Genomic DNA, 14,872 nt, shown 5'->3' with positions numbered 1-14,872 from the left:
TAAGATTGAAAACACCTGGTTTGATATGGAACAGTAATGACCTCAAAGAATGGAGTTCCCCCCGCCCCCCCCAAAAAAAAACGGGTCCAAAAGGACAAACCCCTAGTAACAGCCTAGCCACAAAAACTCCCCCACTTCCTCACATCCCACATCTACCCAAGGCTATCAGCAGAAGATGGGTCTCAGTCTCTACTGGACCCCTATTTACAGTTTTGTCCTGAATAAACCTGTTACTATTGAGATGCCTCCCTTCTTTCATTAGTTTCTTTTCTTACCAAAGTGATATTCTTGGGCTCTCTTTCTGTGTTTCAGGTATGTAGCAAAGATCTAAGCATCCTGACTCATGATAAGTTAGGAATTGTTCCCTAAAACTTCATGGCCTATCAAAAGCCCAAACAGTATGTCAACCATTTGGAAAAGAATGAAGGCAAGACAGTTTGAGGGTTAATTCCTTCTTAATTTGGTTTCTCCAGAAGAAAAAGTACATGATTAGGATTTAGTTCCTCGGATTCTAGTTCTAGCAGAAGCACTTAACTGGCAATTACACAGTTGGCTTTAATTGAAGCATTTCATGAATCCTAACTGTATGCCATTGGGCTGGAATTTCTGTACTGAAGAGAAGTGGTTCTTGTTGGAGGGGAAGAAGAGATTGTTAGAGCACAAGACTCTTCTTGTGAAGTAAATCGATTATTTTATTTTCACAACGTCAAGTATTTTGCAAAGAAATGATCTGGTGATGTGCCCAAAAAATCTTCTGGCTGTAGAAATGTTGACACATTGCAGAAATCCGACTACTTCAAAGAGTTGTCTTTGGTACCTGTCAACACATCATGTTTCTGCATCTCAGTTTTCATATATTGCAAGAAAACTATCAACATTTGCCTCATTACACAGTACATTTGAGGGATGAATGGGAAGAGGAAATAAAATTGCATAGTCAGAGGTCATAGTAACTTCCTTCTTTGGCTTTAGCTGACACAACCATTCATACATTCCTCAAAATGCATCCCTCCCAGAGCTGGGGTTGTGACTCAGTGGTAGAGCGCTTGCCTAGCATGGGTGAGGCACTGGGTTTGATTCTCAGAACCACATATAAAAATAAATAAAGCTCCATCAACAACTAAAAAAATATTTTTTAAAAAAACAACACATCCCTCCTACATTCCAGAAATACAGCAAACCTGTTTGTTCAGATTTCGCTTGGCCTCTCTGTATAGTATTCCTTCCTCCCAGACATGGGGCATGACTCCTCTAGCCCTTGGTGCTCTGCCTCTGCAACTGATTTTTAAAATGGACATATTTCTCTTCCTCGGTCCCTGATCCTCCCTAATCTCTCCCCCTCCCTAATCTCAGGGGAAACATGATCACCTTTCTTCCCCATCCTAGGCAGAGTTAGGTGTCCCTGAGCACACACCCTCCATAAGAATGAAGTAATCTAGACTTTGGGGATGGCACCAGAAAGTCTCAGAAATGACTATCTGCCAAATTAACAAGTGAATCACAACTCAGAGAAAATGTGGAATGCAGCCTTTGAGTCACCTCTTTAAAAGCACCCCTCCGTCCCCCACTTCTGATGGGCAGAATCACAGCCTCTGGGACAGAAGTCCCCTGTGTTTCTCTTTTGCTAGCAAAGCAATAAACCTTTTCCCTTTTTCTCAAAACTGTGTCCTTGTTATGGGATTGGCATCAGGGACAAGGACTGAGCTTTCTGTAACAGAATGAAGGTCTTTAAGGGAGAAGGGAGAGATGGCTCTTTCTAGTATTTAAGGTTGCTTTTGGGAATTACAGTTATAGTTTCTATGATATACCTTGGGGAAAATCAATTCTGGTTGTTGTGACTTGCTTCAGGGAGGAAAGGGGTGTTACTTCTTTGTGTCATGTGATGGTTTCTCTTTTTCACTCTAGTAAATCATGAGTATCTTTTAGGTTTCAATCATCAGCCTCTGTTCTTCTCCAGCCTCACTCATTTAGAGGACAAATCCATTTAAGCCCTAATTGCTGATGACAAAATCCACTCTGACCTGTCCTTTGTAATTCTGCCCATTCTTTATCTCAATATCTTCTGTATTTGAGCACTAGAGTCCTGTGACTCTTATTATGAGTGACCATGGTGCTTACTGTCTATATTTCTCTCTGGTTTTCAATGGTTTCACATTCAAAATGATAACTGAATAATAGTTGTACTTATTCTGTAGTGTTAAATGCCTGTTGAATATTTTCTGTAATCACTATTAAAAGTTCTGACTCCTAGAGGACTCAGTGCAGAGCTCCATGTGTGGTATATACTGAACAATGGTGTGTTATTTAATACACCTATATGCATGATGCTAAAGTCCTCCTTTCCCTTTTTGGAAAAACAGCCAACTCTCAAGAGTCTTATCACTCCTTATTTTACATGTCATTCTCCAAGTTACTTTTCTCAGTACCCTCATCAAGGGAATCCTTTTTTCCACATTTTCTTTCTCTTTTGTTTGACACATGTCATTCCCACCACTAAGCGCAACCTCTGGCCTCTCCTCACCTTCTTTACTCTTAATCTTAGCTCTCATTTCCTCTAAGAAGTGTTCCATTATGTACCAGATCCCCTTTAGATTCCCTTTCTAGGCCCTCCCATAGGGCTCATCACTGTGTCGGGTCTAATTACCTGTTTTGTTTTTATTTCCCACTAGATCATAAATTCTCTAGAGTCAGTGACCTTTTCTTTTTAATCTCATTGTCTGGCCCAGTGTCTGATATGCAGCATGTGCTTTGTAAACGAATGAAAGTAGTTTTAGTAACACCTTACCACCACAAAATACACAGTTCTCCTTCTCAGCTATCCTTCAAATTCATTTAAAACTAATCCTCCTATAGGAAAGTTTGAGATGGGAGTATATGCCAGTCTGCAATTTCCCAAGAAAGTAACTTATTCATCCAAAGTATATTAAAATGAAATGTCTATGGTCTTTGCAACCTCTCATAGCTGATTAGCTGAAGCCATTACCAATCTCTGCCTGTCTCACCCTGCCAAATTGCTTGAGTTCCACCAGTTCAAGGCAGAGCCAGTCCAAAAACCACAGGACTATCCTTAGAACAATCCAAAAGGAGAGAACACAAAGGAATCAAGCTAAATCCTTTCATTTGTCATAGGATTTTCTGCCACCAGGATTGGCACTTCACATAGCCTCATATTCCCTGATACCTTGTTGGAACATGAGTTAAATAATGACTAAGGGAAAGGTGCCAGCTACTGAGTTGCCAAAAGATACAATTATCATTAATTCTGGTGCCTTGGAAAAAGCAGATTCAATTGCTCCCGATTCTCTTGCATCTGCCACTTTTTTTTTCCTTCTATAAAACTAACAATAAATTTACTGTCCTTCCAGGAGCTGACCCATCTTGTGAGAGAATTGATATCTTTGAGCCAGAAAGCCTAACTATGAAACACTTTGGAAAATTGAAGGTGAATAACCAAAATGTTTCCAATTTCTAGGGCTTGGAGTTTAAATAAAACCAAAGTACTACAAAAAGAAGTCATCAGAACATCTTGTGTTGAAAATTGTTAGGAAGTTTCAATGTAAAGGAATAGCATGTCACACAGTAGATGAATCTCTAGGATGAACTTGATTTCCTCACAACAGGAAAATTGCATGATCAGATGTTGTTGCATGAGGCCTTCTTTTACTTTCAAGTTGGATAATATAAATTGAGTAACCTATAGTGGATTTGCCCTCTGTTATATATCAAGTATCATCTCTGCAGCTAGAAAGAGGATTTTTCTGTTGGGCTGTATGTGAACTCAGTGGAAAGGGTAAAGATCTGTGAATGAATGTACTTTATTGGATGTAGTGCCATGGTAAGAGGAATATGCTAGAATCAATGACAGGTCATATACAATGACCAAAAAAGTGAGAAGGGAAGCTGTCTCATATCAGGAAACTTTAGTTCCAACTCTGGATCAGCCTTTAGACTTTTGTGTAATTATGGAAAAGTCACTTATTCTGTTTCTCAGTTTCTTCTGTAGAGTAGGGAGAGAAGATATTCTCATTGATGGTCTCTCGATTCTTTCTAATTGTTAAAGAACAGGCCAATTGGCTTAATGTGTCAGATGACAGTACTTGGGGCCCAAATTAAAAGGATGGTCATCTGAATTCTGCAATTAACTTTGGGTTTGGCAGCATTACATCAAATATCTTTTTTTTCACTTTTTATCCAGATGTTTGGATGCCAGATATATGTTGAATTTGTGGCTCTAAGCTGCACTGGCTATGATTAGTTAATTGAAGGGCTATTTACTTACATAATATATATCTCCCAGAGTAATTTGTACCATGTTAGAATTAGGCCTATGTTTGATACTTGGCAGCAAATTGGCACTGATAAATGTGCATTTATATTTATCTTTGGTCACCCTTCAAAGTGTAACATAACTTGACCTTTAGTACCTATAACAGTGTTATCTTGACTGGGATTGTATTAGATCCCAAGGAGAAAATATTTTTAAAAAAATTTCCAGGGAAAATAATCTCTTATTTCCTTTTCTTCATCAAATACAAATATATGGCTTAAGCTGTATGTTGATTGAGCTCTGTCTTAGAAGATGATGCTGGAATAAATTTAGGAATATAAAAGTTTATTGCAGATAACGCTTGTGAGCAATAAAAGGAGAAGGAAGCAGAAGTAAGTAGGGAAAGCCCAGGAGAGTATCAGACTATGGTTCAGGTGTCAGAATCCCATCCAACCTAACAGAGCACTCTACAGCAAAAACTATGGGGGCAGGGGCAGGGGCAGGGGCAGGGGCCAGGCCCTAATGCCTTCACCATGCCCACTCATTGGCTGGGGATGTCCATAAAGAGTAATAGCTGAGACAGAACTTAAAGGTACTAATAGGTGGAGGCTGTCACCTGTATAGATAATTGTACTCTATACAGGTGAATGATATGCTCTAACTTGATGGGAGATCAACATAGCACACCTCTATAACTTCCACAAACACAATATTCATTAACCTTCGAACAAACTGGTATTGTCTACATATTAAGTCTAAATTTCAGTCTAACTGGCAAAATCTCCATAATTGTGGCCCATTTGCTTTAGGATATCTTATTTATGTTACTCTCTAACCTGAGCCCTTCATTGCAGGAAAAGATATACTGTAAGAGTCCCACATTGGAAAAAAGTGACCAGACTCTGGTAATGCTCTGTCATTAGCTGGGGGCTGCCAGTGGAAGTTATAGAAGTTATTTCTTTAAGGGAGATTTGAGTATCTCACCTCCGTGTCTAACATTGACTCTGTATTTAGGCTAGGTAAACTTCACATAGGAAAGACTCCATGAGAAAATATTTTTTAAAAAAATTTTTAGTCTTCGGCTCGGAGCTGACCCTGAGGAGTGCAGAGGCGTCTCGGCTGCACTGCTGAAACCACCACCCGCAGCTCCCCCTCCCTGGGCCTTTCCAGTCTATCTCTGGAATCCCCTCCCCTTCACGATCTCTCGGAATTGATATCCTGGGGCGAAGTGGGAGTTAGGCCCGGGGAGGGTGGTTACTGATGAGGAGCCACAGTCTCTGTCAAGATGATAGAGGTACTGACAACAACTGACTCTCAGAAACTGCTACACCAGCTGAATACCCTGTTGGAACAGGAGTCTAGATGTCAGCCAAAGGTCTGTGGCTTGAGGCTAATTGAGTCTGCACACGATAATGGCCTCAGAATGACTGCAAGACTAAGGGACTTTGAAGTAAAAGATCTTCTTAGTCTAACTCAGTTCTTTGGCTTCGACACGGAGACATTTTCTCTAGCTGTGAATTTGCCGGACAGATTTCTGTCTAAAATGAAGGTACAGCCCAAGCACCTTGGGTGTGTTGGACTGAGCTGCTTTTATTTGGCTGTAAAATCAGTAGAAGAAGAAAGGAATGTCCCATTGGCAACTGACTTGATCCGCATAAGTCAATATAGATTCACGGTTTCAGACCTGATGAGAATGGAAAAGACTGTATTGGAGAAGGTGTGTTGGAAAGTTAAAGCTACTACTTTCTTTCAATTTCTGCAACTCTATTACTCACTCATTCAAGAGAACTTGCCATTTGAAAGGAGAAATAGCCTTAATTTTAAAAGACTGCAAGCTCAACTTAAGGCATGTCATTGCAGGATCGTATTTTCTAAAGCAAAGCCTTCTGTGTTGGCTTTGGAGATTCAAGCACAGAATTGTGTAGAGTTAACAGAAGGAGTAGAATGTCTTCAGAAACATTCCAAGATACATGGCAGAGATTTGACCTTCTGGCAGGAGCTTGTATCCAAGTCTTTAACTGAATATTCATCAAACAAGTGTTCCAAACCAAATGTTCAGGAGTTGAAATGGATTGTTTCTGGACGTACTGCACAGCAACTGAAGCATAGTTATTATAAAATAACTCACCTTCCAACAATTCCTGAAACGGTTCCTTAACTGGCAAATATGGTTGTTATTCTTCATATAGAGAAATTTTTCCAATGACATAATTTTCTTCTACAATTGAAAAATTGCAATATTATTTTCAAAATAAGCAAAATGCAGCTGGAATAGCAGAGGGAAAAATGACATTGATCTAGTCAGCTAATATTTGAAGGCATTTACTACACATAAGGTGCAACACCCTTAGAGAAAGGAATTATCCAACCTCTGATATGTTTGTTTCACTTAATGACCATTTAAATTACCAGCTTAGAAAACATCCTCAATGATAGTCCAAATTTGTAAAGTAGCACTGAAATAGGACCCCCCCACACACAATCATCTTGCAGTATGCATAACCCAAGCTTTAGCTCATTTAAAGTTATACAAGCCTAAGTAGGATAAGAGGACCAAAAATATCCATTAAAACAAAACAACAAACAAAAAAGCAATTTGGCACATATTTTTAAAAAACCATACTTAAAGAAAGAGTAATATAAGGAGATGATCTCTGCACTGGGAAATTGCCAGTGTATCATTGTTATAGCAGTTGAACTACTAGGAAGTAATTAGATGATAAAAAATGTAAACTTGACCACTGTATATGTTATATATTCTTGTCATCTAAATTTCCTAACTCACAGTAATGATTTATCTTTTTTCTCTTAAAACTAAATGTTAATATTTAACATATACATATGATTATGGATCTGAGAATAATGAACAGTTAACTTGTAGTAATAATTAGGCAGACTTCTGCTAAGTTGGGATTTTTTTGTTTTGGTTGTTGTTTACCTGAGGTCTATTTCTGTAGCAATAAAAACCCTCTTCTCTTGAGGCCTTTTCTCCAGAACCCTGAGATGTGGATTCCATAATGTTATAATGAATTTAAGCTATAAAGCCTAGCAGAATGTTCTCAGACTTAAAAAAACTGTCTAATAGTATGATGTAGTAAAATAATGTTTAGATTAAATTCACCTGTGAAGCATTCAAATGAAGCTAAAGGCATAAATGTGAAACAGTAATTATAAGCATGGGAAGGTAAACTGTGAATCTTCATTTTCTACATTGATCTTTCTGTACAGATCAATATGTTGTATTTAGGTGGTACTGAAATGGTAACCTACTTAATTTAAGTGTTAAATTATCAGATTTACATCAAAAATGAACATTTCACAAAAGCACTTTAAGGCAAGATAACGGTTAATAGTCTAGGCAATGTAAATGATTTCTTGGCACCTATAATTCAAGTAATAGATAATTCAGAGATGAGGGTTCAATGCTATATGAGAATTACATTTAAATTTGAAGGCATTTTATATAAAGCAAAAATTATAGACCTAGTAAGTTTGGCATAATCATTATCTTTAATATTTCTTCTAGAAACACGTGATGTTTGTATTCATGATAAAAAAAAACTTTTACATAGAATTTACTGCCTCATTAAGAAAATGTTTCTATTATATTAGTAACTCAAAATAAATTAACACTTCAAAAACTTGCTTTACCCTGTTAAAGTTAAATTTAGGCCAGATAAAGCACTCCCCAAAGTTTTTACTGCAGACAACTGCCATTGCTTCTAATGTAAAATTTTGTTTAACCCATTATGTCCCATCATTCTATACAGAGGGCACCTATAAAAACCTATAGAATTTTATAGGAGCCCTATAAAACTCCTTCATTTTTATAGGTGTCCTGTATATAGGATGGGATATAATAGGTTAAAAGGAAGAGAATATACTTTCACAAATGCCCCTATTGTGTCTTACGTAGGCAACTTCTAATTATGAGATCTCTGAGGTAGTGTTCACTATTCTCCAGATCAGCGTGTGAATATAAGGAGACATACCACGTTAAAGTGTTGTAAGCAATGATTCAGTGTAGTGTGTAGCCTGAGTCTATCCAGAAAGGCTGTAACCAATTTTGACAATGTTATGGATATATAAGCACTGAAAAATAAACCAAAGAACCACAGTTTATTTTATCCTTAACTTTTGTAAGGTGTGTCAAGGATAACTTTTCAGTTTCCCAAAAGATTGATATTTCAATATTTTGAAAACATCAGTGTTAATTTTGAGTTGGCAGATGTAACCTAACAAACTACCATTATGTTTGGTACTAAGGAATATACCTTTCAATAAAATTATTGAAATGCAAAATAAATAGATAAATAATAATAAAAAATTTTTAGTTGTCAATGACACTTTATTTTTTTATATGTGGTGCTGAGAATCGAACTCAGGGCCTCACATATGCTAGGCAAGTGCTCTACCACTGAGCCACAACCCCAGCCCCTAACAAGAAAATATTTTAACTGGTTCCCTGTAGATATAATAAATCATATCTCCAATGTTTTATGTCACCTATCACATACAAAAATCAAAAAAGAGTAATGTTAGTTAAAATGAAGAAAAAAGGAATTCCAAAGCCTTTTCCTAAAAAAAGGGAGGGGGGGCTGGAAGAACCTTGTAGAATCATCTTTTGAAGGACTCCAGAAGTAGCCAAAAGTTTGCATCAACCCAGAGTGTGCTTATTTAAGAAAATTCACAGAATCTCAGTAACAATAGTAAGATTTATGGCATTTTAATGCCACATACCTCACTCCCCAGTTCAGCCATGAAACTAAAGTTGACATTTTCCAGTGACATCCCCAATACTGGCAATGATTTGAATTCTGTAGCCTTGAAAAATATTTTGGAATCAGGAAATGTGATAACTTCATCTTTGTTCTTTCTCAAATTACTTTGACTATTTATAGTCTTTCACGGTTCCATATGAATTATAGAATTGTTTTTCTATTTCTGTAAAAATTGCCATTGGAATTTATTAGATCACTTTGGTTAGTATGAACATTAATGATATGAAGTCTTCCAATCCATGAACATGAGCTGTCTTTCCATTTGTATGTGTCTAAATTTCTTTCATTTATATTTTGTAGTTTTCAATGCATACATCTTAACATCATTAGTCATCAGGGAAATGCAAACCAAACCCACAAAATCAAAAGCTTCTCTGGACAGTCACTAGGGAAGGCAATTCTTCTCTATTTTATGCTTACTAAGTTGGCAATAATAATAATAATAATGATAAATGAAAAATAGGAAATATTGATGAGGATGTGGAAAAATTAGAACTCTCATACATTGATAACAGGAACATCAATTGATATAGTAGCCACTTCAGGAAATAGTTTGGCAGTTCCTCAAAAAGCTAGACAGAGTTATCTACCATATGACTCCTACTACAAGAAAATGAACACTTGTTCATCCAAAAATTTGTACATAAATGTTCCTATCAATCTTATGTGAATAGAAAAGTCTTTTTAAATTATTGTTGGATTTCTTCTCCCTCAGAAACATAACTTTTGCAAATATCTGTCCATTTCTCTATTTTTTATAGTTTATCATTTGCTTTGGGCAGTAGACAGCTTGATTTTTTTCAGACACAGTGACTCCATTTAATATGGTGGCAAAGGCCAATAACAATTATCAGAATTTCATAGTAGCAGTAAAGACACTGAGACTGAAATTCTTAGATAACCACAGCTCTTGACCTTTGCTATGAACATCTCTCCTGATGTCAGGGAAAGAGTAGTTCTGTCTTTGTTGTTGCATCTCTTCTTGCACCCAGAATAATGGTCCTTTCCTGCCAGGGAAACTCACTGATGCCTATTATAGTCTCCTGTCCCCTCTTCTTGAAACATTAAGTATTCCAGAACTGAGGTTTGAAATAAAGGTTTGTGTCATTTCATTTTAAGAAAGAGATAGTAACAGAAAAATCAAGAAAACTGAATAAGATGGAATCAGAACAGAAATAAACAGTAGTGGGCATACTCTAGTTCAAGAACACAACTTTGTCATTGTGGTACAAATGTGAAAACAATGACTAAAATAGAACATTATGAGTTGGTCATACAACATAGCTTCCAAAGTATTAAAATTGATTTTTTTTAAAAAAAGTAAAGAGATAATTTGGAGCTTAAGAGCCCCTACACATTTTCCCACTCAAGGGGAACAAGAAGTCTTGTCTTGCTTGGCCAGTAGCCAGAACAGACCACTGTTGACTCTTTCATCTTGGAGCAATTTCCACTTAACTTCCAGGAAGTTCCCACTCTTAATTTTCTTTATGGTCAATGGGAAAATTAGTTTCTTTTGCTGCTGTTCCACCTCTGTTCAACCTCCAAGTATTGAGAGTCTCAAAGCTTGATATTAGTTCTAAACTTCTCTTTTCCATCTGACAGTGTCTCTGTAGATGAGGTCATAGAATAAATGGCTTTGATATTGCCTATTAACTAAGGACTCTTAAAGTTAGATCTTTACACTTTATACTATTAATTACTCACAAAGTTACACCTTTAGGCTTGACAAGGTTCATTTCATATCTCCAATTTCCTCTCTGCATATCTAGATAGCTAAAACTTTCTTTTGCCCAAAACAAAACTTTTGGTTTCCATCCTGCCCCAAATTCTGCTTCTTTCTTAATATCTCCCAAATCAGTGAAAGGCATCACCAGAGTCTCTACTCAGTGGTTCAATTTAAAACTCCTGGATTCCCCTATATACCTTTTCTTCCAGCTGAAATTTCTATTGATTCTACCTCAAAACACATGCTGAATCCATCCACACTGTCCTATACTACTGTTATTACCTGAATCAAAGCTGCTTGCTCGCTCGCTGTCTCTCACTTGCATCACTTGGTAACTAGTCTTCCACTTCCACTCATTCTCACTATAGTCCATGATACACCCAGAAGCCAGAGAATCTTTTAAAATTTACACTGGATTATGCTATTCACTTGCTTAAAATCCCCCAATAGTATCCTTTTATACTTTCAATAAAGTGCAAAGTCCATACCACATCCTACAAAGTGATGTGACCATTATTTCTCTGATATATGCTGGTATTGCTCTGTCTTTGTTCATTATTTTCCAGCCAGATTGCATATTTGTTTCTATAAAATGCCAATCTCATTCCTGATTTAGTAATTTTAACTTTGCTGTTCCTTTTATCTGGAGGACTCTTCCCCATTTGGAAACATTGCAATGAAGTTATGCCCATTTATTCACTACTAACTGTGGTTGTTTTGTCTTACAAAAGCAGACTTTATCCAGAAAGATGTTATAGGACCCAGAAGTCCTTTCAGAAAAAAAAAATTTATTGCCTAATCTGGCTAGATCTTTGCACGGCTATCTCCTTACTAGATCTCTGGGTTAGTATCACCCCTCAAAGAAACATGTTTCCTATCCATCTCTTCACTCTATTTTATTCCGTGTAACTTTTTTAGACTAATACACAATAATGGGTTTCATCGTAGTATATTTGTACAAGCACACAACATATGTCAATCAATTTCATCCCCCAGTACTTCCCATTTGCCTTCTGTCCACCTTCCCTCTGATCCCTTCCTGTACCCTACTGGTCTGTCTTCTATTTTCACGAGATCCTTCTTTGTTTCCTCTCTAGCTTCCACATGAGAGAGAATATATCCTTTACTTTCTGATTCTGGACTTTTTCTCTTAGCATGATATTTCCCAGTTCCATTCATTCTTCTGCAAATGACAATTTTATTCTTTATGAGTAAATAAGAATATATTTTATATGATAATACATATAATTAAATATATATAATCATTTTCTTTATCCATTCATCTGTTGACAGAAACAGTTTCCATAACTTGACTTTTGTGAATCATATTGCTATAAACATGATGCACACATCTCTTACAGTGTGCCAACTTTGGTTCTTTGGGGTAAATACTGAGGTGTGGTATAGGTGGAGCATATGGTTTCATTCCTGCTCTTTTAAGGAACCTCCATTCTGATTTCCATAGTGACTGTACTCATTTACATTCCAACCAATAGTGTATAAGAGTTTCTTTTCCCCCACACTCTAACCAGCAGTTGGTATTTTTATTTTTTATAATTACCATTCTAACTTGTATGAGATGAAATCTAAGCATAGTTTTGAGTTGCTTTTTCCTGATTAAATGAAAAATTACTTAACATTTCTAGCAATCATTGGCCATTTTCACTTCTCATAAGAAGTTTCTCTTTAATTCATTTGCCCATTTATTGGATGTTTTTGGTGTTGAGTTTTTCAAGTTCTACATGTTCTAGATATTAAACCTCCATTTAAAGAGTAGCTGGCAAAGATTTTCTCCCATTCTGTAGGTTCATACTGTTAATTTTTTTTTGTACAGAAGTTTGTAGTTTGATGCCATCCCTACTGATTCTTGGTATTTCCTGAGCTATATAAGTCCTATTGAGGAAGTCATTGCTATGCCCACATGTGGAAGTGTTTCTCTATTTTCTCTTCTAGAAATTGTTATTCCAAAGTTTTTCATCTATTTTGAGTTGACTTTTGTACAGGGTGAGAGATTTGGATCTAGTTTCAATCTTTTACATATGGATATCCAATTTTCCTGGCATCATTTGTTAAAGAGGCTGTCTTTTCCCCAACATAAGTTGTTGGCACCTTTGAAAAGTATCATATGACTGTTTCTGTATGGATTTGTCTGTGTCTTTTATTCTGTTCCATTAGTCTACATGTCTGTTTTTATTCCAGTACCAAGCTCTTGTTACTATGGCTCTGTAGGATAATTTGAAGTCAAATATTGTTATGCCTCCACTTTACTCTTTTTTCCCAGAACTGCTTTGGCTATTAAGTCTCTTATCCTTCCATATAAATTTCAGTCTTTTCCCCTAGCTCTAAGAAAAATATCATTGGCATTTTTATAGGATTACTTTTCATAGTATGGCCATTTTAACAATATTAACCTTGCCTATCCATAAACATAAGAGTCTTTTCACCATCTGGTGTCTTTAATTTCTTCTAGCATTCTGAAATTTTCATTGCAGAGATGTTCTCCTCTTTGGTTAAATTTATTCCTAAGTATTTGTTTTTTAAGATATTGTAAGTACAATTGCTTTACTCATTTCTTAGATTATTTTACGTTAATTTTGTATCCTGCTCCTTTGCTGAATTTGTTTATCAACTCTGGAAGTCTTCTGGTGGAGCTTTTAGCATCTTGTATGTACAGGATCATATCATCTGCAAGCAGGGACAATATGACTTCTTTCTTTCCTTTCTGTATCCCTCTTATTTTCTTCTCTTGCCCAATTATTCCCATTCTGTCACTCTTAAACATCATTCTCTTAATTTTTCCACAGCATATCCTTGAAATTATTTTAGTTATTTGATTAGTTACTGCCTCTTAATCCCACTAGAATGTTTCTTGGTCATATTCCTTGGTGGATCCCTGGGTCCTTAACACTGTATCTGGTATATTATAGGTCCTCAATAAATGTATGTTAGATAAACTGAATCATGAATGTAGATTAAACAACTCTTTGTACATTCAAGGCTGCTATTGTGAAATACCTTGGACTAGATAATTTATAAACAATTAATATATTACTCAGTTCTGAAGGCTGGGAAGCCCAACATCAAAGTACCAACAGACTTTTGTATCAGGTGACAACTCGTTACTTATAAGTGGTACCTTGTATGTGTCCTCACATGGCAGAATTGCAAACTAACTTCCTCTGGTATCTTTGATAAGAGCACAGATCCCATTCATGAGAGCAGAGCCATTATGATCTATCTCCTTTCAAAGATCTTATATCTTAATATAATTGCATTGGGAATTAGGTATCAACATGCATTTTGGGGAGACAACCATTCAGATCATAGTAGACACCAAATTACAATGGTTCAAATTAGGTATGCCTGTACATGTAGTCATAGAGGTTGTTCAGCTCAAGCTCATGTGCAAATGTGTACTCAGGAAAGGGAAACCTCTTAAAGGTAAATAAGCATTAAAAGATGGGTGACCAAAAAAGATGGGTGACAAATTAGTATGGTAAAACCAACTTTATATTAATTCAAAATTAATTTGATCTTATAAGAGCACATATTTTTAAATGTTTTTAAAGCAATGGTTAGAAGAATATTAGAAAGTTTCCAAATTTCTTAGCCACTCCTTTTATTCATATGGAAAAATGTTAAAATTAACTTGTTGAATTCATTTTAATCAACATATGGAATAACCTAGTTCATTATGTCATCTCTGTATTTTGGGGTAGCAATTATTTTTGCTGTCTTTCTAGTTATATGCCTTCTTGAGCAACTCCCCTCACCCCCAGGTTCTGCATGTTGCTGCAGCTTGGCAACCTGTCTTTGAGCTCCCTCTGCTGGCACCAAGAAGGTAGGCTGCAGTGCTGGTGGATAACAAAAATTAAGTTTGCAGGGTAAAAATAAGCATATTTAAAAGATAGCTTTTTCTCCCTTTCAGTTAGAGAAAATTAAATGAAATGGTGCCTTGATTTATCTATTCTTGTGAAATCATAAATTGTGGCATTTATCAGGAATGGCCTTAATTGCAGATTCTACCAAAACTTGCCTGAACAGAGCTTCTTTCTATGTACCTGGGTTAATGTGATTGCCTTTACTCTTTCTTCCTGA

At 36.3% G+C, this 14,872-nt stretch overlaps 1 pseudogene; it reads left to right on the top strand.

Moving 5' to 3' along the window:
• Positions 1-5,359: 5,359 nt before the first annotated feature.
• Positions 5,360-7,030, top strand: LOC143638937 (cyclin-G1 pseudogene; annotated as a pseudogene).
• Positions 7,031-14,872: the final 7,842 nt, after the last annotated feature.

This window comes from Callospermophilus lateralis, chromosome X (genome assembly GCF_048772815.1).
Source record: "Callospermophilus lateralis isolate mCalLat2 chromosome X, mCalLat2.hap1, whole genome shotgun sequence".
NCBI lineage: Eukaryota > Metazoa > Chordata > Mammalia > Rodentia > Sciuridae > Callospermophilus > Callospermophilus lateralis.
Note: the sequence above shows the minus strand (reverse complement) of the source record. Positions and strands in the feature narration are given on the sequence as shown.